Here is a 24181-nt window from a genome sequence, read left to right as displayed (position 1 = left end):
GCCTGAACCAATACCTTGCAGTGCCAGCCTGAACCAAACACCCGCAGTGCCAGCCTGAACCAATACCTTGCAGTGCCAGCCTGAGCCAATACCTTGCAGTGCCAGCCTGAACCAATACCTCGCAGTGCCAGCCTGAACCAATACCTTGCAGTGCCAGCCTGAATCAAACACCCGCAGTGCCAGCCTGAACCAACTCCCGCAGTGCCAGCCTAAACCAATACCTTGCAGTGCCAGACTGAACCAAACACCCGCAGTGCCAGCCTGAACCAAACACCCGCAGTGCCAGCCTGAACCAACACCCGCAGTGCCAGCCTGAACCAAACACCCGCAGTGCCAGCCTGAACCAACACCCACAGTACCAGCCTGAACCAAACACCCGCAGTGCCAGCCTGAACCAACACCCACAGTGCCAGCCTGAATCAAACACCCGCAGTGCCAGCCTGAACCAACACCCACAGTGCCAGCCTGAACCCACACCTGCAGTGCAACCTGAACCAACACCCACAGTGCCAGCCTGAACCAAACACCCGCAGTGCCAGCATGAACCAAACACCCGCAGTGCCAGCCTGAATCAAACACCCGCAGTGCCAGCCTGAACCAACACCCGCAGTGCCAGCCTGAACCAAACACCCGCAGTGCCAGTCTGAATCAAACACCTGCAGTGCCAGCCTGAACCAAACACCCGCAGTGCCAGACTGAACCAACACCCGCAGTGCCAGCCTGAACCAAACACCCGCAGTGCCAGACTGAACCAACACCCGCAGTGCCAGCCTGAACCAAACACCCGCAGTGCCAGACTGAACCAACACCCACAGTGCCAGCCTGAACCAAACACCCGCAGTGCCAGACTGAACCAACACCCGCAGTGCCAGCCTGAACCAAACACCCGCAGTGCCAGCCTGAACCAAACACCCGCAGTGCCAGACTGAACCAACAACCGCAGTGCCAGCCTGAACCAACACCCGCAGTGCCAGCCTGAACCAACACCCGCAGTGCCAGCCTGAATCAAACACCCGCAGTGCCAGCCTGAACCAACACCCGCAGTGCCAGCCTGAACCAAACACCCGCAGTGCCAGTCTGAATCAAACACCTGCAGTGCCAGCCTGAACCAAACACCCGCAGTGCCAGACTGAACCAACACCCGCAGTGCCAGCCTGAACCAAACACCCGCAGTGCCAGACTGAACCAACACCCGCAGTGCCAGCCTGAACCAAACACCCGCAGTGCCAGACTGAACCAACACCCACAGTGCCAGCCTGAACCAAACACCCGCAGTGCCAGACTGAACCAACACCCGCAGTGCCAGCCTGAACCAAACACCCGCAGTGCCAGCCTGAACCAAACACCCGCAGTGCCAGACTGAACCAACAACCGCAGTGCCAGCCTGAACCAACACCCGCAGTGCCAGCCTGAACCAACACCCGCAGTGCCAGCCTGAACCAAACACCCGCAGTGCCAGACTGAACCAACACCCGCAGTGCCAGCCTGAACCAAACACCCGCAGTGCCAGACTGAACCAACACCCACAGTGCCAGCCTGAACCAAACACCCGCAGTGCCAGACTGAACCAACACCCGCAGTGCCAGCCTGAACCAAACACCCGCAGTGCCAGCCTGAACCCAACACCCGCAGTGCCAGCCTGAACCAAACACCCGCAGTGCCAGACTGAACCAACACCCGCAGTGCCAGCCTGAACCAACACCCGCAGTGCCAGCCTGAACCAACACCCGCAGTGCCAGCCTGAACCAACACCCGCAGTGCCAGCCTGAACCCAACACCCGCAGTGCCAGCCTGAACCAAACACCCGCAGGTCAAACATCTGTGGCCTGTACAGCTAACCTCTCTGTCTCCCCCCCCCCCCCCTCTAATATAGCCTTCCACCGTAGTTACGCCGTAATTGTAATTGACCTGCCCCCCCCCATCGTTAATTGCCCCTCTGCCAGTGTGAGCAGGTTGTTGTGGAGGGCTGAAGGCACACCTGGCCAAACTTCCCGGCGGAGGATATTGTCTATGATATCCACGTTCTCCGCCAGGGTGGATTGATATCGTTAAGGGCAATGATAGCCTCAGGCTGTTATCCTTGGTACTCCTCTCACGTGTTGAGGAGAGCGGAGATGCTGGGAGCATGGAAAGAGATGAGGATGCTGGTGGTATGAGAAGAGATGAATATGCTTGAGATAGAGATATGGGAGCATGGGAAGAGATGAGGATGCTGGTGGTATGGGAAGAGATGAAGATGCTTGAGACAGAGAGAGAGATGAGGCATTTTTTGGATGCCCTTGCTGGGTACAGGATGCTGGTAGCTTGTCGAGATTACGCTAGCCAATGATGAGGTTATAGATTCTAGCTGTCACCCATCCAGTTACTCTTCAGGTACAGTCAAGCTTAACCTAACTGACTGGGGGGATGGTGAGAGGTAAGGAGACCAGTTTGTCACCCTTTTCTCACCCTCCTTCGACACCCTCCTCTTCCCCAATCACTGATGCAGGTAACAATCCCCCATTCCCCTCCAATCCCCTCGTTCCAAACACATCGTGCTATGAAAAACAGCGGTTCAAGGTGCATTTTGAAGCTCCCCCACTCAAGAAAGGTGTGTTTTGAAGGGCCCCCTTTACTAAACAAAGGTACAATTTGGAGATTTGCTACTGAAGAAGGCCTGTGTTGTAGATACCTAACTTTATAAAGGTACATTTTGTAGATACTCAACTTAATAAATGTATATTTTGTAGATACTAAACTTAATCAAAGGAATATTTTGTAAAGCCCCCCACCAAAGAAACTGCATTTTTGCAGATACCCCCCACTAAAGAAAGATATATTTTGTAGACATTCTACTAAAGACACTCCACATATTTTTTCAGATCCCTCCCACTACACACAGGGTTTTAAAAGCACCGAATCACCTTCTGTGGTTGAGTGTTCAATAAACCCTTGAACACTGAAGTTTAACACTTCTCTAACCCTGTCCATGGAGGACAGAAGAAAATGTATATATGCTGGTTAGCATTGTAAATGTCTGGCCACGTCTGTGGTAGAAAATAATAATAATAATAATAATAATAATAATAATAATAATAATAATAATAATAATAATAATAATAATAATAATAAAAAACTACAGACAGGAATATATTGTAGACACCCCATAAAAGGTATATTTCGTATATTTCAAACTTTAGAATTCATTTCCATTTGTCTACCCTGAATAAAACGTGTTCTACATCTGATCCCACCGTGTTCGCCTATTTGTGCTTGCGAGGGTTGAGCTCTGGCTCTTTAGTCCCGCCTCTCAACCGTCAATCAACAGGTGTACAGGTTCCTGAGCCTACTGGGCTCTATCATATCTACACTTGAAACTGTGTATGGAGTCAGCCTCCACCACATCACCGCATTTCATTTATTAACTACTCTGACACAGAAAACGTTCTTTCTAACGACCCCTGTGGCTCATTTGGGTACTCAGTTTTCCCCCTCAGTTGTTCCATTGTTGTTCACGTCAGACATTGTTGTTTGCGTCAGACATTGTTGTTTGCGTCAGACATTGTTGTTTGCGTCAACAATCACCCGAGAAAAGTGTGAAATTCATCCCGTCTTCGCTACTCCCTAAATAAACCTAGCTCAACCTACCCTAACCTAACCTAAAGTAACCCAACCCAACCCATACCACATATAAGACTTGATAATGGTCCGCGACGGACAGAAACATCGGAGAGGGTGTTTTTTGTCTTCTGTGGTCTCTAAATAGGTCCGGTAGCAGCAGACAAAGGCCCGGTAGCAGCAGACTAAGGACCGGTAGCAGCAGACTAAGGTCCAGTAGCAGCAGACTAAGGTCCGGTAGCAGCACACTAAGGACCGGTAGCAGCAGACAAAGGCCCGGTAGCAGCAGACTAAGGCCCGGTAGCAGCAGACAAAGGCCCGGTAGCAGCACACTAAGGCCCGGTAGCAGCAGACTAAGGACCGGTAGCAGCAGACTAAGGTCCAGTAGCAGCAGACTAAGGACCGGAAGCAGCAGACTAAGGCCCAGTAGCAGCAGACTAAGGCCCAGTAGCAGCACACTAAGGCCCAGTAGCAGCACACTAAGGCCCAGTAGCAGCACACTAAGGCCCAGTAGCAGCACACTAAGGCCCGGTAGCAGTAGACAAAGGTCCGGTAGCTGCCTGAGAAGTCGCGTAACTTTCCGCGAGGTCCGGTAGCAGCAGACTAAGGCCCGGTAGCAGCACACTAAGGCCCGGTAGCAGCAGACACAGCCCGGTAGCAGCAAGAACAAGGAGTCAGCAGATACCACCAATGTCTTCAAGTGCCTCTGACTCCACAGCGCCAGAGAGAGAGAGAGAGAGGTGTATATGTTACTCTTGGCTGGGACGAGGGTTCCTGGGAAAGATGGGAGGGTGCGTGGTGGGAACCACGGCTCCTGAAGGGAAGGGGGGGGGGGGGAAGATGCGCGTGGAAGGGGACGATGGGAAAGGAGAGAGGGGGGCTGGAAGGCCCGCCACGGGACCAGGTGACAGACAGACTGGTGTTATTGTCCATGAAATCGGGATGAAGAATGCTTTGAAAGGAAAAAGTGGATTGAAAGGAAGGGAAGAGGGAGGGATTGGAGGGAAGGGGGATTGGGTAGCACGAAGGGAGAGGTGATGGAAAAGGAAGAATAGGGAGAAGAATTGATTGGGAGGTTAAATGTAACTTCAAGAAAACAAACAAAATAAAAGTTCCACCTTTCAACTGGTTGAAAAATAAATTCATATGAAATTTTATTCCAACACTCTATTTATATATTTATATGCAAGAAGGTACATTGGGTTTGTGAGAATACATAGCGTGCCTTGAGGTTACCTTGAGGTGCTTCCGGGGCTTAGCGTCCCCGCGGCCCGGTCGTCGACCAGGCCTCCTGGTTGCTGGACTGATCAACCAGGCTGTTAGACGCGGTTGCTCGCAGCCTGACGTATGAGTCACAGCCTAGTGATGGTGGTGTTAGCACCATCAGCATGTTAACATGTTAACAGCATGTTAACATGTTAACAGCATGGTGTTAACATTCTTGTAAAGTCACTAGTACGCGTAGCGTTTCGGGCCGGCAGTTTCGGGCCGGCAGTTTCGGGCCGGCAGTTTCGGGCCGGCAGTTTCGGGCAGGCAGTTTCGGGCCGGCAGTTTCGGGCCGGCAGTTTCGGGCCGGCAGTTTCGGGCCGGCAGTTTCGGGCCGGCAGTTTCGGGCAGGCAGTTTCGGGCAGGCAGTTTCGGGCCGGCAGTTTCGGGCCGGCAGTTTCGGGCCGGCAGTTTCGGGCCGGCAGTTTCGGACTTAATTTATTTTAATTTAAAACGTTAATTTTATGTTTCGTGAAGCGACAGAACGCCACACTGAAGTCCCAGACTGATCTCACGAGCAGCTTCAGTCAAACACTATCCCGAAGAAGCTCTCAAGCAACACTAGTACACACTTGAGCTTCAGTTTCAACCCTAAACTAACCCTTAGACCTGAAACTAAAGGAACCATCCCCATCACTGATTAAACAGGAATGAGTCACCGAGCCCCCCCTCCCCCCTGACCTAACAGCTGGCCTAGAAAGCTTCTAAGGGCATCTTACTAACCATTTACCTGCCATAGTGCCAGAGAATTTGTCACACTAAACACTAGGAAATCTAGAAAACAAGAAATCAAACGTCCCCATAATGGCAGCATCTAGGTGGCTCTCTAGCATCTTAGCGAACCTTTTCCTGTCCAAGGTAGGCAATGATTTTATTTTCATTTAAATCAGCTTAACCGTTCAGGCGACAGTACATATTTGTTGACCATGCTAGCCCTAAACATACATATTTATACACTTGAGAATGGTCCAGGACGGGCCGAAACGTCGTCGTCGTCCCTTCACCTTCTAGTGTGTGGTCTGGTCAACATACATATACTTCTAGCTTTCGAAACGCCCTTCCTATCCCATCCCCCTAACAAAATAAATCGAGTTCTGTCTATATCTGTCTCCTACTTTCATGTATTGAGGCTGGGAATGACCTACCTTGAGGTGCTTCCGGGGCTTAGCGTCCCCGCGGCCCTGTCGTCGACCAGGCCTCCTGGTTGCTGGACTGATCAACCAGGCTGTTAGACGCGGTTGCTCGCAGCCTGACGTATGAGTCACAGCCTGGTTGATCAGATGATCAGATGACCCAAACAGCTTTGACACTATCGCTCCGATTCCTCCTCCTCCTCCTCCTCGTCCTCATTCTCTCATTCCTCCTACAGCCGTCTATGTAATGCTCGTCTGTCATACCGTTTACATCCCGCTGCGTTTCATACGCCATCCATGTATGTAAACAAGAGAGAGGAGGACGCGCCGCCCCGCTTGTCATGCACCATCTTCCGTGTCGTTAAAGTCAATAACTAAGTAATGGCTTTATCTCCCATTACACCTGTCATCAGCCACGGCGCCACGAGACTCCACACCAGAGAGAGAGAGAGAGAGAGAGAGAGAGAGAGAGAGAGAGAGAGAGAGAGAGAGAGAGAGAGAGAGAGAGAGAGAGAGAGAGAGAGAGAGAGAGAGACAGAGAGAGAGACAGAGAGACAGAGAGAGAGAGAGAGAGAGAGAGAGAGAGAGAGAGAGAGAGAGAGAGAGAGAGAGAGAGAGAGAGAGAGAGAGAGAGAGAGAGACAGACAGAGACAGAGACAGAGACAGAGAGAACGCGAGCCAGCCTCGTCCGCCATATCACCGTTCCTCATCTAAATACAAAGGTTACCCTTATGGAAATGGAATTGCGTTTTCTGCTAACACCATGAGCCGTCGACTGACCCAGACCGTCGCTGGGAACAATAGTGTGAGGAATGTATTACTATTTTTTTTTGCAGAGATATTCCTGCGCGGGCCCTAAGCCTCTGGCTGGCCCACTGGGCGGGCCCTAAGCCTCTGGCTGGCCCACTGGGCGGGCCCTAAGCCTCTGGCTGGCCCACTGGGCGGGGCCCTAAGCCTCTGGCTGGCCCACTGGGCGGGGCCCTAAGTCTCTGGCTGGCCCACTGGGCGGGCCCTAAGCCTCTGGCTGGCCCACTGGGCGGGCCCTAAGCCTCTGGCTGGCCCACTAAGTGTTCCTTGTTTCACTTAGGCGGAGTATGAGTGTTTATGACTCGTATGGTCGTTTCAGTAAGATTTTGCCCCCCCCCCCATGTGTTTAACAACTACTAAGCTAACTATGGCTAGTTAGTAGTTAGCTAACTACTTAGTAGTTGACCTGGTCGAGTCAACTACTCGACCTGCTACTGCTACGACCTGGGCGAGCAGTTAGCTAACTACTTAGTAGTACTTAGTAGTTAGCTAACTATTAAGCTAACTATGGCTGGCTAAGATGCCAGCTATCTAAGCTTAGCTGGCATCTCTATCTGTCAGCTGGTTGTCAGAGAGAGAGAGAGAGAGAGAGAGAGAGAGAGAGAGAGAGAGAGAGAGAGAGAGAGAGAGAGAGAGAGAGAGAGAGAGAGAGAGAGGCCATACAGATAGACAATCAGATGTGAAGACAGATATAAAACACATAAAAACAGATAGATAGATAAGACATAATGTTAGATAAAGATGGAAGGATTCATGTATAAAACACAGTGATACAAATGTACTAATTATTGAAAGGAATTGGGTGTCCTTTATTAATTAATTATGGAACCAATTATTTATATGTGGTGGTAGTGGTGGTGGTGGTGGTGGTGGTAGTGGTGGTAGCGGTAGTGGTAGTGGTGGTAGCAACGGTTAGTGAAAGTAATGATGATTCTGTTGATGTCGCTTCCGTTGTTGATGTAGCCTCTGTTGTCGATGTCGCTCCCGTTGTCGTTGTTATTTCTGCTTCTGTTATTTCTGTTCTTCTCTCAGACGGAACTGATGTTCCTTGTGCTGTTGATATATTAGAGTATACTGCAATTTACGCCTAGAGGAGCAGGAACTAGAACCGGCTAGGTTATTTACCACCACTTATACGTATATAATAATACAAAAAATCTAAATATTATTCCCAGCCTCATCAATCTCTCGCTAGTATAGCGTTCACGGGTAATACTTTTGACTCATTCTGGTCTACCGATATGCTTGTATACCTTACATGTGGTATACCTCACATGCGGTATACCTCACATGCGGTATACCTCACACTAGGGGTCCCCTTGTCCGTTTTCTAACTTTCAAGCAGTTCACCCCTTTGTGTTTGATATTACAGCCGTCAAAATATATTGGAATAGCTGTAAGTCAACAGCTTAGACCTTAGTACACCCACTTGGGCTGGACGGTAGAGCGACGGTCTCGCTTCATGCAGGTCGGCGTTCAATCCCCGACCGTCCACCAAGTGGTTGGGGCATCATTCCATCCCTTCCGTCCCATCCCAAATCCTTATCCTGACCCCTTCTCAGTGCTATATAGTCGTAATGGCTTGGCGTTTTCCCTTGATAATTCCTTCCTTCCTTAGACCTTAGTAACGATGTTACTAAGGTCTTACGGTACGCAGTATTAATGTCTTAGTTATTACTAAGGTATTAAAATATCGCCGGAACAACCGTGGACATTTTCAAGAGGAAACTAGATTGTTTCCTCCAAGGAGTGCCGGACCAACCGGGCTGTGGTGGGTGTGTGGGCCTGCGGGCCGCTCCAAGCAACAGCCTGGTGGACCAAACTCTCACAAGTCAAGCCTGGCCTCGGGCCGGGCTTGGGGAGTAGAAGAACTCCCGGAACCCCATCAACTAGGTATCAACCAGGTATCAACCAGGTATCAACCAGGTATCAACCAGGTAAGGTGCTGGTTTGGTTATCTTCCTTCTGTTGGTGGTTCAATAGAGGCAGAGTCCGCGTGGCTTGATTACTGGGAATCTTCAGTTGACTTTTTCGTAAACTTGTGATGTAATTTGACTACTTTTCTATGATTAGATGACTTAATTGGCTGTGGTTTTCCTGTTTAAGCCTGTTTAAGTAAATTATTTTTGCACTTCTCTTTTGCAGTCTTTAACTTTCTCTTGTTCTCTTACTCTTTTCATATGTAATTGGTGCTGTAACTCTCTAATTCTCTCTCTCTCTCTCTCTCTCTCTCTCTCTCTCTCTCTCTCTCTCTCTCTCTCTCTCTCTCTCTCTCTCCTCTCCCCTCCCCCTCTCTCTCTCTCTCTCCCCTCCCCTCTCTCTCTCTCTCCTCTCCCCTCCCTCTCTCTCTCGCTGCCTCTCTCTGTCTCTGTCTCTCTCTCTCTCTCTCTCTCTCTCTCTCTCTCTCTCTCTCTCTCTCCTCTCCCCTCCCCCCTCTCTCTCTCTCTCTCCCCTCCCCTCTCTCTCTCTCTCCTCTCCCCTCCCTCTCTCTCTCGCTGCCTCTCTCTGTCTCTGTCTCTCTCTCTCTCTCTCTCTCTCTCTCTCTCTCTCTCTCTCTCTCTCTCCCTCTCTCTCTCTCTACACAATGTCTTCCTATGTCACGATTATGCGTTTCTGTCTTTAATAACGGGTTCTGCACTTCCAGGCGCCTTGTTCAATCTTAATTCATCAGCTGAAGCTTATCATTTGAGCGCCCAATTTTGAGTTGGCGCCACTGGATAGAAACAATTATTTTATTTCAGTCACCCCAGGAAGTGAGGCAGCCGGTTTCTCTTTGCTTTAAATGATAGAAAATGGGATGGTACGAGGAAAGGAAAACGGGGAAACACAAATTAAATGAAACTAAAGTAAAAATAATAAATAAAGCTTTCGAGACTTCCAACATAATACTCAACTAACACTTGTTTGCATTCCATAAACTACAGGGGCAATTAAAGATCAGTTTGCAGCAGTACCCGAGTCTGGTTCCTTTGAGATGCAGGTGATTAGCAGCGATACAGTCGTTACTAGCCAATCACGGCCTCTTTTGAGATGCAGGTGATTAAACGCGATACAGTCGTTACTAGCCAATCACGGCCTCTTTTGAGATGCAGGTGATTAAACGCGATACAGTCGTTACTAGCCAATCACGGCCTCTTTTGAGATGCAGGTGATTAACCGCGATACAGTCGTTACTAGCCAATCACGGCCTCTTTTGAGATGCAGGTGATTAACCGCGATAAAGCCGTTACTAGCCAATCACGGCCTCTTTTGAGATGCAGGTGATTAACCGCGATACAGTCGTTACTAGCCAATCACGGCCTCTTTTGAGATGCAGGTGATTAACAGCGATACAGTCGTTACTAGCCAATCACGGCCTCTTTTGAGATGCAGGTGATTAAACGCGATACAGTCGTTACTAGCCAATCACGGTCTCTTTTGAGATGCAGGTGATTAACAGCGATACAGTCGTTACTAGCCAATCACGGCCTCTTTTGAGATGCAGGTGATTAACAGCGATACAGCCGTTACTAGCCAATCACGGCCTCTTTTGAGATGCAGGTGATTAACCGCGATAAAGCCGTTACTAGCCAATCACGGCCTCTTTTGAGATGCAGGTGATTAACAGCGATACAGCCGTTACTAGCCAATCACGGCCGGCGTCCAATACACCCGCGGTCGCTTCGTTTAAGGGAACACCAATCGTGGGAGTGGCTGTCGGCACTCAGACTGTGCCCTGAGTAGGTGAGTAGGACGACTGCCAAATGCGGACTCCAGGGAGTAATTGTGCGGGGGGTCGTTAGCGGAGATTAAATGCGCCGAATTGGCGATATATTATACTGTGAGCGGATGATTGCGGTGGAGGTGATGGTGGTGGTGTTATGAGTTATACTGATGGTGGTAGTTAGGTTACTGATGGTGGTAGTTAGGTTGAGAATGGCGACGTTAACGATGGGAATTAAAGCGGCCGTAATGACGATTAAGAATAAATGAGAATAACAGCAATTATAGGGAGGATTACGGCAATGAGGATTACAAAGAGCCGCATGCTGAAACTTAGAGATTATAGAGGCTATTACTCCAAATTATGATACAAAAGTCACTGTATCTTGAGGTTATCTTGAGATGATTTCGGGGCTTTAGTGTCCCCCGCGGCCCGGTCCTCGACCAGGCCTCCACCCCCCAGGAAGCAGCCCGTGACAGCTGACTAACACCCAGGTACCTATTTTACTGCTAGGTAACAGGGGCATAGGGTGAATGAAACTCTGCCCATTGTTTCTCGCCGGCGCCTGGGATCGAACCCAGGACCACAGGATCACAAGCCCAGCGTGCTGTCCGCTCGGCCGACCGGCTCCCTCCTCTGTAGCTCAATGGAAAAAAATGGCGAATATGTTTTTATATTTTGTCATATTTGTAGTCCTGAGGTCCCGGGTTCAATCCCCCGATGGAGGCGGAAACAAATGGGTAGTTTCTTTCACCCTGATGCACCTGTTTACCTAGCAGTCAATAGGTACCTGGGGGAGTTAGACAGCTGCTACGGCCTGCTGCTTCCTGGGGGTAACAAAAAAAAAAGAGGCCTGGTCGAGGACCGGGCCGCGGGAACGTCAAGCCCCGAAATCATCTCAAGATAACCCAAAGAAACCTGGTGCTTGAGCTGTAGGTCCAACTCTAGCTTCTTCTGTGTGGAAGATATCGAATTGCCTTTAATTGTAATTTATCATTTTCTTAGTCATTTACGACTTTTTTCCTGCAATGATTTTTCAAGAGTAAATATCTATCGCTCTCGTGCTTGCGGTGTGGCCTATCGTTCTGGTGCCTGTGGTCTATCGTTCTGGTGCCTGTGGTCTATCGCTCTGGTGCTTGTGGTCTATCGTTCTGGTGCTTGTGGCCTATCGTTCTGGTGCCTGTGGTCTATCGTTCTGGTGCTTGTGGTCTATCGTTCTGGTGCTTGTGGTCTATCGTTCTGGTGCCTGTGGTCTATCGTTCTGGTGCCTGTGGTCTATCGTTCTGGTGCTTGTGGTCTATCGTTCTGGTGCTTGTGGTCTATCGTTCTGGTGCTTGTGGTCTATCGTTCTGGTGCTTGTGGTGCGATCTATCGACCCAGCATTAGCTTTATAATCATATTGTCTTCACCAAACACTGTCTTTGCCGTGGTGGAGGCGACGGTAGCAGCCTGACGATATCCTTGCCATAATCTTCCTGTGCTTGCTGTGGCACATCGCTCTCAACACAGACTCTCAGAAGCCGTCACATTTGGCTACTCGAAGGCCCTGTAAAATCCATCGACCCCAAGTTGCTCAGTAAACAAGGGAATCGTCAGTAGCCGAAACTCAATTACGGGCTCACCATAGCCCGTGCTACATGGATATTTTAGTTCCCCCTCGAGCAGCTAAATCTAAAACAACAACAACAACAGTCTTAAAATCTGCGATAGTTTAGTCTCAGAATTACTCTCTCTCTCTCTCTCTCTTTCTTTCTCTCTCTCTCTCTCTCTCTCTCTCTCTCTCTCTCTCTCTCTCTCTCTCTCTCTCTCTCTCTCTCTCTCTCTTTTTCTCTCTCTCTCTCTCTCTCTCTCTCTCTCTCTCTCTCTCTCTCCCTCTCTCTCTCTCTCTCTCTCTCTCTCTCTCTCTCTCTCTCCCTCTCTCTCTCTCTCCCTCTCCCTCTCTCTCTCTCTCTCTCTTTCTCTCTCTCTCTCTCTCTCTCTCTCTCTCTCTCTCTCTCTCTCTCTCTCTCTCTCTCTCCATGTAGACTCAATTACGTAATTGAGTCTACATGGACCGAGATCCAGCTCTAGAGCCCCGCCTTACAGCAATTGTATCCTGGTTCATTTATACCTCAGACTTTCCATACCGGAAGTTGTAAGTCGTTGTCATGTCCCCTCTCCTCTCCTCCAATAGAGCACGGTCTAGTTCCCTAAATCTTCCTTATAGTTCAAGCCCTGCACCTCATAAACAGGACTCCGTTGCATATCTTTGCAACGGAGATTAAATTATGAGAAGGATTAAGACAGACGAGGACAGCATGAGGGTTTAAGAATGCCTTGAAAAAACTGAAGGGTCGAACAAATGGCTGTTAGAGTTTAACCCGAGCAAATGTAATGTAATGAAGATAGAAAGGCGCATGCTGTGTCTATACAGGGAAGACACAGCGGGCGCCTTTGTCTAAGTTTTCCTGAACGATAAACAGACGTTAGTCAATATTTCAGACGATGCTGTTGTTGTTAAAAGACCTATAGGTCTTTCTTCTATTCTGATTCATGAATCTGTCTTCCCTTCATCCTATACTGGTGTTCAGATCCTCTCACCAATGCGCCAATCCTCATAACTTTGTATTTAGCTCGGTTAAATTCTAGCAGCCATAATTTCACAACACTTCTTGAATGTATTTAGATCCGGTTATAAGTTATCTTACTCTAGCACTGCCCTGATTCTTGTGTCAGATCGTGTGTGTGTGTGTGTGTGTGTGTGTGTGTGTGTGTGTGTGTGTGTGTGTGTGTGTGTGTGTGTGTGTGTGTGTGTGTGTATTCACCTAGTTGTGTTTACGGGGGTTGAGCTTTGCTCTTTCGGCCCGCCTCTCAACTGTCAATCAACTGTTTACTAACTACTTTTTTTTCACACCACACACACAAACACACACACCCAAGGAAGCAGCCCGTGACAGCTGACTAACTCCCAGGTACCTATTTACTGCTAGATAACAGGGGCATTCAAGGTTAAAGAAACTTTGCCCATTTGTTTCTGCCTCGTGCGGGAATCGAACCCGCGCCACAGAATTACGAGTCCTGCGCGCGCATGTGTGTGTGTGTGTGTGTAAACTCATACATACATGTAAATACTCTTGAGCAACCAAGCGAAAATAACGATAATCAACACACTTTTAACCTAAAAAAACACACAATTTAACTAGTCACTACAAAAACCCATCCAGGGCAAGGACCCTGCGAGAGACACATCAACTGACTCTCACACGAGCCCTCGGGGTCCCCGCCCCCCCAACACACACACACATAAACACTCAAATCGCTCGTAAATATTAACGAAGTGGCTCGCTAAATTGCCAGAGCTGCCTCCACGCCATGTTAATTGCAGAGTCCACTTATGGGAAGCGCGAAGTGGGAGACCCACTGGCGAAGCTCTTCAGTTGGACAGCTTCATACTGTGGCAGGCTTCCATGTGGGGGCAGGCTTCCATGTGGGGGCAGGCTTCCATGTGGGGCAGGCTTCCATGTGGGGGCAGGCTTCCATGTGGGGGCAGGCTTCCATGTGTGGGCAGGCTTCCATGTGGGGGCAGGCTTCCATGTGGGGGCAGGCTTCCATGTGGGAACAGCTTTCCGCGGAACAGCCAATCACAGTGTAGCATTTCATGGAAATGTTTTCCAGGAAGGACCCCCTCCACGTTGTTGTTGTTGTTGTTTAAGATTCAGCTACTGGGAACAGAACGTTCCAAGTAGCACGGGCTATGGTGAGCCCGTAGTGGACTTACCTGGCACAGGAGCGGGGCTGTAACTGAGCCCTCCAGGGCTAGTGATGAGTTAGGTACTCATCAGGCGTTGCCAGGAAGTGTTGACACAGTTACTTGAGCACCTCAGTCTCAAGGTAGCTCAGACGTCACCCTTCGAGTGAGTAGGGAACTTCACTGGAGGGTGACTTCATGTGCGTGTGAGTTAAACCACATGAAGTGAGTAACCCTGAAACCCTCTCCAGGTGTACTCCAGGTATACTCCTGGTATACTCGTGAATGAAGTAACAAGTGGAGTGCCACAGAGATCAGTGCCAAGGGTCATGTCAGTGACGTGACTGACCCAGCTGACTGGGTCAACTGACAGGTAACTGAAACAACCTCTACACATACTACACAAAAAGTATGATAAGATACAAGAGGATTGAGAGTCACTGTTATACGCAACCGACGACTAAGAGACGGGACCCAAGAGCTGAAGCTCAACAAACTAGGTCATACAGGTGAGTACTGATGCGGTATCAGAGCAGTTCATGAGTTAATCTCTCTCTCTCTCTCTCTGGTGAGAGAGGGTGACCTGGAGGCCTAGCATGCCGGGGTACACTTATTTACGGCAACTATCATGTTGCAAATGCAATGGTGGCAAACATTTGCAACAATTAGCAGGCTACTGTCTCAAGTGTGTGTGTGTGTGTGTGTGTGTGTGTGTGTGTGTGTGTGTGTGTGTGTGTGTGTGTGTGTGTGTGTGTGTGTGTGTGTGTGAACTGATTGCCCAAAGATTCCAATTGACCAAGGAGACGTTGTTTACATCACATCAGCTGATAAGTCATTATTTACAACAGATCAGCTGATATAGCCTTTGTTTACATCGGATCAGCTGATAGGCGTTCCCGCGCAACCTGCCTCCACGGTAGTAAACAATCCCATTCATATTTATCTCCATCTTCACTATAAATACGTTCATTTGTATCACCAACCAACGCCACGCCCCCTTATTGCTACTGTTGGCTCCTCCATTACTCACCAGCTGCCCGGATGCATAATGGGGGTCCTAATGGATGATTGGGGGGGGGGGGTTTCAGCTGTTAGCGTCGTCAGCACTAACAGCTGTAATCAACAGCTGATGATTACAGCTGCTGATTGCAACTGGTGTCGCTTCTGAGGAGAGACTTTGTTATATTAACGAGTTCTGGGATGGTTTAAGGACTTTTTATTCTGCTATGTGTTGGGTACCGTGACTACTGTAAATGGGACTACTGTAGACTACTGTAACTCGGGCTACTGTAGACTACTGTAACTAGGACTACTGTAGACTACTGTAACTAGGACTACTGTAGACTACTGTAACTCGGGCTACTGTAGACTACTGTAACTCGGGCTACTGTAGACTACTGTAACTCGGGCTACTGTAGACTACTGTAACTAGGACTACTGTAGACTACTGTAACTAGGACTACTGTAGACTACTGTAACTCGGGCTACTGTAGACTACTGTAACTCGGGCTATTGTAGACTACTGTAACTCGGGCTACTGTAGACTACTGTAACTCGGGCTACTGTAGACTACTGTAACTAGGACTACTGTAGACTACTGTAACTAGGACTACTGTAGACTACTGTAATTAGGACTACTGTAGACTACTGTAACTAAGACTACTGTAGACTACTGTAACTAGGACTACTGTAGACTACTGTAACTAGGACTACTGTAGACTACTGTAACTAGGACTACTGTAGACTACTGTAACTAGGACTACTGTAGACTACTGTAATTAAGACTACTGTAGACTACTGTAGACTACTGTAATTAGGACTACTGTAGACTACTGTAGACTACTGTAACTAGGACTACTGTAGACTACTGTAACTAGGACTACTGTAGACTACTGTAACTAGGACTACTGTAGACTACTGTAACTAGGACTACTGTAGACTACTGTAATTAAGACTACTGTAGACTACTGTAACTAGGACTACTGTAGACTACTGTAACTAGGACTACTGTAGACTACTGTAATTAAGACTACTGTAGACTACTGTAACTAGGACTACTGTAGACTACTGTAACTTGGACTACTGTACACTACTGTAACTAGGACTACTGTAGACTACTGTAACTAGGACTACTGTAGACTACTGTAACTAGGACTACTGTAGACTACTGTAGACTACTGTAACTAGGACTACTGTAGACTACTGTAACTAGGACTACTGTAACTAGAACCCTGGCCCAGCTAACGGGTGACACATAAATATCCGCCCAGCCTGACTACATTATCAGTCTTAGTTATCATCGAAGGCTAACAGTGGGAGGAGGAGGAAGAGAAGGAGAAAGGTGAGAAGAGAGAGAGAGGAACAGCAGATAAAACAGAGAAACAAGAGACACTAAGATAAAGATGATGTTTCAGGAGAACGTAAAACACAATACACGAGAGAGAGAGAGAGAGAGAGAGAGAGAGAGAGAGAGAGAGAGAGAGAGAGAGAGAGAGAGAGAGAGAGAGAGAGAGAGAGAGAGAGAGAGAGAGAGGGGAACGTGTTTGTGTGCATGTGAGGACAATTACGTAGTTTGAGGGGAAAGTCACTCAGATGATGGAACGCCTGAGTTCACTCCACCTGGCGGCGATGGTGGCTGTAGTGATTGTTAAACAATGTGGGTCAGGTCGTGGTCGTTAGAGCGACGGTGGTTAACCCAGCCCTCGGGAACTATATAGCTCGTCCGCGAGCTGAACTCTTTAACAACCCTACAGAGGTTGACAGACAAAAACAGCCTTAAAGAGGTTGACAGGTCTAAACAACCCTACAGAGGTTGACAGGCTTAAACAACCCTACAGAGGTTGACAGGCTTAAACAACCCTACAGAGGTTGACAGGCTTAAACAACCCTACAGAGGTTGACAGGTCTAAACAACCCTACAGAGGTTGACAGGCCTAAACAACCCTACAGAGGTTGACAGGTCTAAACAACCCTACAGAGGTTGACAGGTCTAAACAACCCTACAGAGGTTGACAGGTCTAAACAACCCTACAGAGGTTGACAGGTCTAAACAACCCTACAGAGGTTGACAGGTCTAAACAACCCTACAGAGGTTGACAGGTCTAAACAACCCTACAGAGGTTGACAGGTCTAAACAACCCTACAGAGGTTGACAGGTCTAAACAACCCTACAGAGGTTGACAGTTCTAAACAACCCTACAGAGGTTGACAGGCCTAAACAACCCTACAGAGGTTGACAGGCCTAAAACAGCCTTAAAGAGGTTGACAGACCTAAACAACCCTACAGAGGTTGACAGGCCTAAAACAGCCTTAAAGAGGTTGACAGACCTAAACAACCCTACAGAGGTTGACAGGCCTAAAACAGCCTTAAAGAGGTTGACAGACCTAAACAACCCTACAGAGGTTGACAGGCCTAAACAACCCTACAGAGGTTGACAGGCCTAAACAACCCTACAGAGGTTGACAGGCCTAAACAACCCTACAGAGGTTGACAGGTCTAAACAACCCTACAGAGGTTGACAGGTCTAAACAACCCTACAGAGGTTGACAGGTCTAAACAACCCTACAGAGGTTGACAGGTCTAAACAACCCTACAGAGGTTGACAGGCCTAAACAACCCTACAGAGGTCGACAGGCCTAAAACCGCACTTAAGCCGTGGTGCTATTCTCGATATGAACATTACGGGGCTATTCATGCCCGTGCCACCTCTTGGGTGGCTTAATCTTTATCAATCAATCTCAACATGGCATTAAGATGACACACTAAACAGCGTACACAGACGGGAGACATCTCCCGTCACGCAGGGTACAGTCGCACCTCCACAGATCTCCAGTATCAGCTCTTGATACTGGTAATGGCTCCAAAGGGCCACCACTTACGGGCTATTCATGCCCGTGCCACCTTTTGGGGGGCTTAATCTTCATCAACCAATCAGCGTAAACACACACACCGGCCAAACAGTTCCTTCCTCACACAACAACATCTTCGTCTAACTAATTACGTGTTCCTATCTTCAGGTTATCTTGAGATGATTTCGGGGCTTTAGTGTCCCCGCGGCCCGGTCCTCGACCAGGCCTCCACCCCCAGGAAGCAGCCCGTGACAGCTGACTAACACCCAGGTACCTATTTTACTGCTAGGTAACAGGGGCATAGAGTGAAAGAAACTCTGCCCATTGTTTCTCGCCGGCGCCTGGGATCGAACCCGGGACCACAGGATCACAAGTCCAGCGTGCTGTCCGCTCGGCCGACCGGCTCCCCAAAACGCAATACGCTCAAAGCTTAACTTTTCATGGACAGTTATAAAACTTTATTGTATTTTTTTTCCCCAATTACCTATTGTTGTGACCCACATGTGAGGCGATTATCAAGGCCGGGTGGTCACGCTCTGACCCCTGACTGTGACCTTTCTCTCCCCAACACCTGTACTGGGACGTGACCCTCGTTGACCTGAGGGGAAGAGGTGAGGCAGAAGCGTATGTATAGAACGGAGGAGAGAGAGAGAGAGAGAGAGAGAGAGAGAGAGAGAGAGAGAGAGAGAGAGAGAGAGAGAGAGAGAGAGAGAGAGAGAGAGAGAGAGAGAGAGAGAGGGTAAGGGGGGTAGAAATAGCCTAAGCTACTCTATCCCTTTGAGATGTAGTTCTTTCTTATCTCAATAAACATACTTGAACGAGAGAGAGAGAGAGAGAGAGAGAGAGAGAGAGAGAGAGAGAGAGAGAGAGAGAGAGAGAGAGAGAGAGAGAGAGAGAGAGAGAGAGAGAGAGAGAGACACACACAACAACAGCGACAGGAAAAACAGCTTAGTTTGCAAAGTGACGCTGTAAGGCAGTCATCAGAAAAAAAATAACAAAAAAAAGATATGACGTAATACAAACTCGTTTCAAAGTTCAAGAGTAAGAGTGACACACACAAAATATAGTCAATGTCGCAAATCCCGTACTCCACGGGCCAGACTACGACCTTCTGTCTCACGCGCATGGATAAGTGTTTACACCAGTCAGCTGATCTATGTTTACAGAAATCAGCTGATGGGTGTGTTTACAGATATCAGCTGATGGATTCCATGATTGTATAGAAATTACCTGATGAATACAGGAGTGACCTTTGTCCGTATTCCACCACTCTACGGCACTATAATATTAATTATAGGTCAACGAGTATTTATCCATTTATAGAAAACTGGGAAATAGGCATTAATAGATGTATACGGGAAAAATAAAATAGATATTTGCAGATGAGTCCTTTCCTCCAGCTCGGAGATGACATGACGAAACGCCAAACCGCTTCTACAGGTACTTGACCTCCCCCCTTGTGACCATCGCTCGGACCTCGACCTTGAAGAAGGAGTAGAGGAGGAGACGGTTCTCTCTCTCTCTCTCCCCCTGACCACCAAGCAACCAACAGATTCTCCTGTAACCCAGATAAGCGTGTCTTTCTACCCGGATCCGGTGACAGTCGTCTCTGCTTTCCGATAAATCAAGGTAAGAATTACGACCCATAACGAAATGAAGGTTATCTTGATGTTATCTTGAGATGATTTCGGGGCTTTTTTAAGTGTCCCCGCGGCCCGGTCCTCGACCAGGCCTCCACCCCCCAGGAAGCCGCCCGTGACAGCTGACTAACACCCAGGTACCTATTTTACTGCTAGGTAACAGGGGCATAGGGTGAAAGAAACTCTGCCCATTGTTTCTCGCCGGCAATAAATGAAGTTCAATTCAATAAATGAAGGGAAGAATTACGACTCATAACTTGACTGCAGAAACAACATAGCTACTAATCATAACACATATCTACTACAACAAATTGTACCAAAAAAGTGATTTAAACGCAACAGATAGTGAGCAAAGCTTAAGACTATTCCCGCCAAACACACACCGAAACTACGACGTTGGTACAACGTTCGAACAAGTTTTAACACTTCCTAACCAGTTATAAAAACCAATATAGCAAGTTGTAACAACGTTCTAATACGTCATAAACACGTTAAGCCAAGATGTAACAACTTTATTACAAGTTGTAACAAGCGGAAAATAGAGACAGTTTCGGTTTGTGTTTCCAGGGTTCCCTCCCCCTCATCTGCTGCTACTCTGAGATTAACTCAAATACTTGAGAACGAATCATTTATAACGTATGTTTCTGGTGTATTTTTTTTTTACAATCATTTTCACAATCTTTGATGCACTTTCTTGGGACTTTAATGCATTAACTTTAATCATCGGCCGACCGGACAGCACGCTGGACTTGTGATCCTGTGGTCCTGGGTTCGATCCCTGGCGCCGGAGAGAAACAATGGGCAGAGTTTCTTTCACCCTATGCCCCTGTTACCTAGCAGTAAAATAGGTACCTGGGTGTTAGTCAACTGTCACGGGCTGCTTCCTGGGGGTGGAGGCCTGGTCGAGGACCGGGCCGCGGGGACACTAAAAAGCCCCGAAATCATCTCAAGATAACCTCAAGATAACCTCCTTCGTGATTTATTTAATGTATTTCAAGACATTTCCAAATCCTTCTAATTTAGATTTTTTTGCGACAATTTTCGATAAGTGGAATACAAGTAATGGGAGGGAAATAATTCATTTGCGGTTATAAGACATTTGGAATATTGAGCACTGTACAGTATGTTACCTTCTTGAGCAGTGACGTGGTGTGCACATGTGCACTCAGATTAAGGTCCTCGTGTGATGTATTGAAAATTGGTGATTACGACGATGATAGAGCTAAAGGTGACGATATCAGACACACAAGAGTACAAACACACACACACACACACACACACACACACACACACACACACACACACACACTGGAAGACTGGAAGACAGAAGAGTAACGGGAGACATGATCACAACCAACAAAATCCTCAGAGGAATCGACCGGGTAAACAAGGATAAACTATTCAACACTGGTGGGACGCGAACAAAGGGACACAGGTGGAAACTGAGTACCCAAATGAGCCACAGAGACATTAGAAATATTTTTTTCAGTGTCAGAGTAGTGGACAAATGGAATGCATTAGGAAGTGATGTGGTGGAGGCTGATTGCATATACAGTTTCAAGTGTAGATATGATAGAGCCCAATAGGTTCAGAAACCTGTACACCTGTTGATTGACAGTTGAGAGGCGGGACCAAAGAGCCAGAGCTCAACCCCCGCAAGCAGAAATAGGTGAGTACTAGGTGAACACCTTGGGAACACTCATCTCGTGGGAAGGCCGGCTACCATCCGTGCCCTTTCCTGTGACCATACTAATTAGTTGAGGTTCTTGCTACCTTCGTGTGTGTGCGCGCGCGCGCGTGTGTGTGTGTGTGTGTGTGTGTGTGTGTGTGTGTGTGTGTGTGTGTGTGTGTGTGTGTGTGTGTGTGTGTGTACTCACTTATTTGTACTCACCTATTTTTGCTTGCGGGGGTTGAGCTCTGGCTCTTTGGTCCCGCCTCTCAACTGTCAATCAACAGGTGTACAGGTTTCTGAACCTATTGGGCTCTATCATATCTACACTTGAAACTGTATATGCAATCAGCCTCTACCACATCACTTCCTAATGCATTCCATTTGTCCACTACTCTGACACTGAAAAAAATATTTCTAATGTCTCTGTGGCTCATTTGGGTACTCAGTTTCCACCTGTGTCCCCTAGTGCGTGTCCCCCTTGCGTTAAATAATCTGTCTTTATCTACCCTATCAATTCCTCTGAGAATCTTGTATGTGATGATCATGTCCCCCCCCCTAACTCTTCTGTCTTCCAATGACTTGAGGTTTAATTCCCATAGTCTCTCCTCGTAGCTCATACCTCTCAGTTCGGGTACTAGTCTGGTGGCAAACCTTTAAACCTTTTCCTACTTAATCTTATGCTTGACTCGAAATGAACTCCATGCTGGAGCTGCATACTCCAGGATTGGTCTGACATAGTGTGTGTGTGTGAGGTAACTGAACAAGTGAACGCCTGTTTGATGCAGCAGAGAGACACCCGAGAGTGATTAAAGGACATGGTTTAATAAACAAATCCACAAGGGCCGTGACGAGGATTCGAACCTGCGTTCTAACATGGTTTAATAATATTCATGACCCACAAGAGGCCGTGTCGCGCATGTCTCTGTGTATCAAGTATGTTGGTGCGTATTAAATACGCACCAACATGCGTATTAAATGCGTAATTAAATACGTATTATGCGTATTAAATACGAGCATGTCTCTGTGAATTCATACGCTTCAGTTCTGTGTAATAAATGCACAAATGCCTGTATGTCAAATACGCACATGCCTCAGTGCATCAAACAAGTGTATATCTTTGCGTATTAAAAATACATACGCCTCTATATATCAAATATGTGTATGTCTCTCCGTCTCACACATCTGTCTGCGTATCAAACATATGTAAGTCTCTGCATATCAAAATCGCTCGCTCTTGTCTCCAGACTCTGTAACTCAGTACAGCTGATGCGTCTTGACTCCTGAACAGCGAACATTGCCAAAACGCTGCCACCACTACACCGTACATTTTAGGGCGTGTGTTTTTGATTAGGCATCTTACGACAGACAGCTAGAAAGCCTGGTCCAGGAGCTGAATCTCGAACCAGCACATACAGGTAAGAGAGTACATAGGTGAATATACGAGTACACAGAACTCTCTCTCTCTCTCTCTCTCTCTCTCACACACACACACACACACACACACACACACACACACACACAACTGGTGTACAGATTCCAGAGCCCAATAGGTTCAGGAATCTGTACACCAGTTGATTGACAGTTGAGAGGCGGGACCAAAGAGCCAGAGCTCAACCTCCGCAAACACAACTAGGTGAGTACACACACACACACACGAGCCTACTAGATTTCTAAGATAAAGTAACAAGGATAAGGCATGACAGACAGAGAGGGATAGGCAGATTGCGTATCTCTGGAGTGCCAAAAAGCCTTTGACACAAAGATACCATTATACAAACGTGAGAAGCAGGCGGGAGTGAAAGAGAAAGTTCAAACATTGGTAAGGAATTGTTGACCAGACCACACACTAGAAGGTGAAGGGACGACGTTTCGGTCCGTCCTGGACCATTCTTAAGTCGATGAGAATGCATACTTTAGCCACGTTATTGTGACTCATCGCTTGCATTGGTAAGGAATTACCTAACAGGCAGGAGCCACAGAGTAACATTTCGGGGCGAGAAGTCGTTCTAGCAAGCAGTTAAGAAGGGATTACCTCAAAGATCGGCGCTGAGAGCAATTCTATTTCTCATATACGTATATGACCTATCTATAGGAAATGAGTCTTATATGTCGATGTTTTGCAAATGAAAAATTAATGAGACGAGTTGTGACAGATGAGGATTGTAGGATTCTCCAAGAGGACTTGAACAAGTCGCAGAGATGGTCAGAGAAATGACTACTGACATTTCTGAAATGGTCAGAGAAGAGAGACTGAAGGAACTAAACCTGACGACATTAGAAAGGAGGAGAGAGAGAGAGAGAGAGGAGACATCATAAAGATATACAAAATACTTAGAGGGATTTAACAAGAGTGGAAAAAGATAAAATGTTTACAATGAATACCAATAGAACAAAAGGGCAAGTTTGGAAGTTTGAGAGTCAGATGTGTCATACAGATGTCTAAAGAAAGTTTTAGCGTAAGAGTAGTGAGTAAATGGAATGATCTAAAAAAAACTGGTTGTAGAGACAAACTCAATTCACAATTTTAACAACGGGTATGATAGGGAAATAGGTTCGGATTAATTGCATTAGACAACAGACAGCTAGAAAAGAGGGTTCCGAGAGCTAGAGCTCGTTCTTACAGGCACAAATAGTAAACACGTACACACACACAATTAGAAACAAATGGACAAACTTCCTTTCACCCTGAATGCCCCTGTTACCTAGCAGTAAATAGGTACCTGGGAGTTAGTCAGCTGTCATGGGCTGCTTCCTGGGGTGTGTGTGTGTGTGTGTGTGTGGTGTGGG

The 24181-nt window shown here is 47.6% G+C and overlaps 1 protein-coding gene across 4 annotated transcripts in view; it reads right to left on the bottom strand.

Annotated features, from left to right (window-relative positions):
* Window positions 1–24181, bottom strand: part of LOC123769513 (protein inscuteable homolog) — a 67487-nt gene that overhangs the window by 40785 nt on the left and 2521 nt on the right. The window lies entirely within an intron of this gene.

The sequence above is a fragment of the Procambarus clarkii genome, chromosome 63, assembly GCF_040958095.1.
Source record: "Procambarus clarkii isolate CNS0578487 chromosome 63, FALCON_Pclarkii_2.0, whole genome shotgun sequence".
Lineage (NCBI taxonomy): Eukaryota > Metazoa > Arthropoda > Malacostraca > Decapoda > Cambaridae > Procambarus > Procambarus clarkii.
The sequence above is the reverse complement of the archived record's forward strand: the minus strand, read 5'-3'. Positions and strand labels throughout refer to the sequence as shown.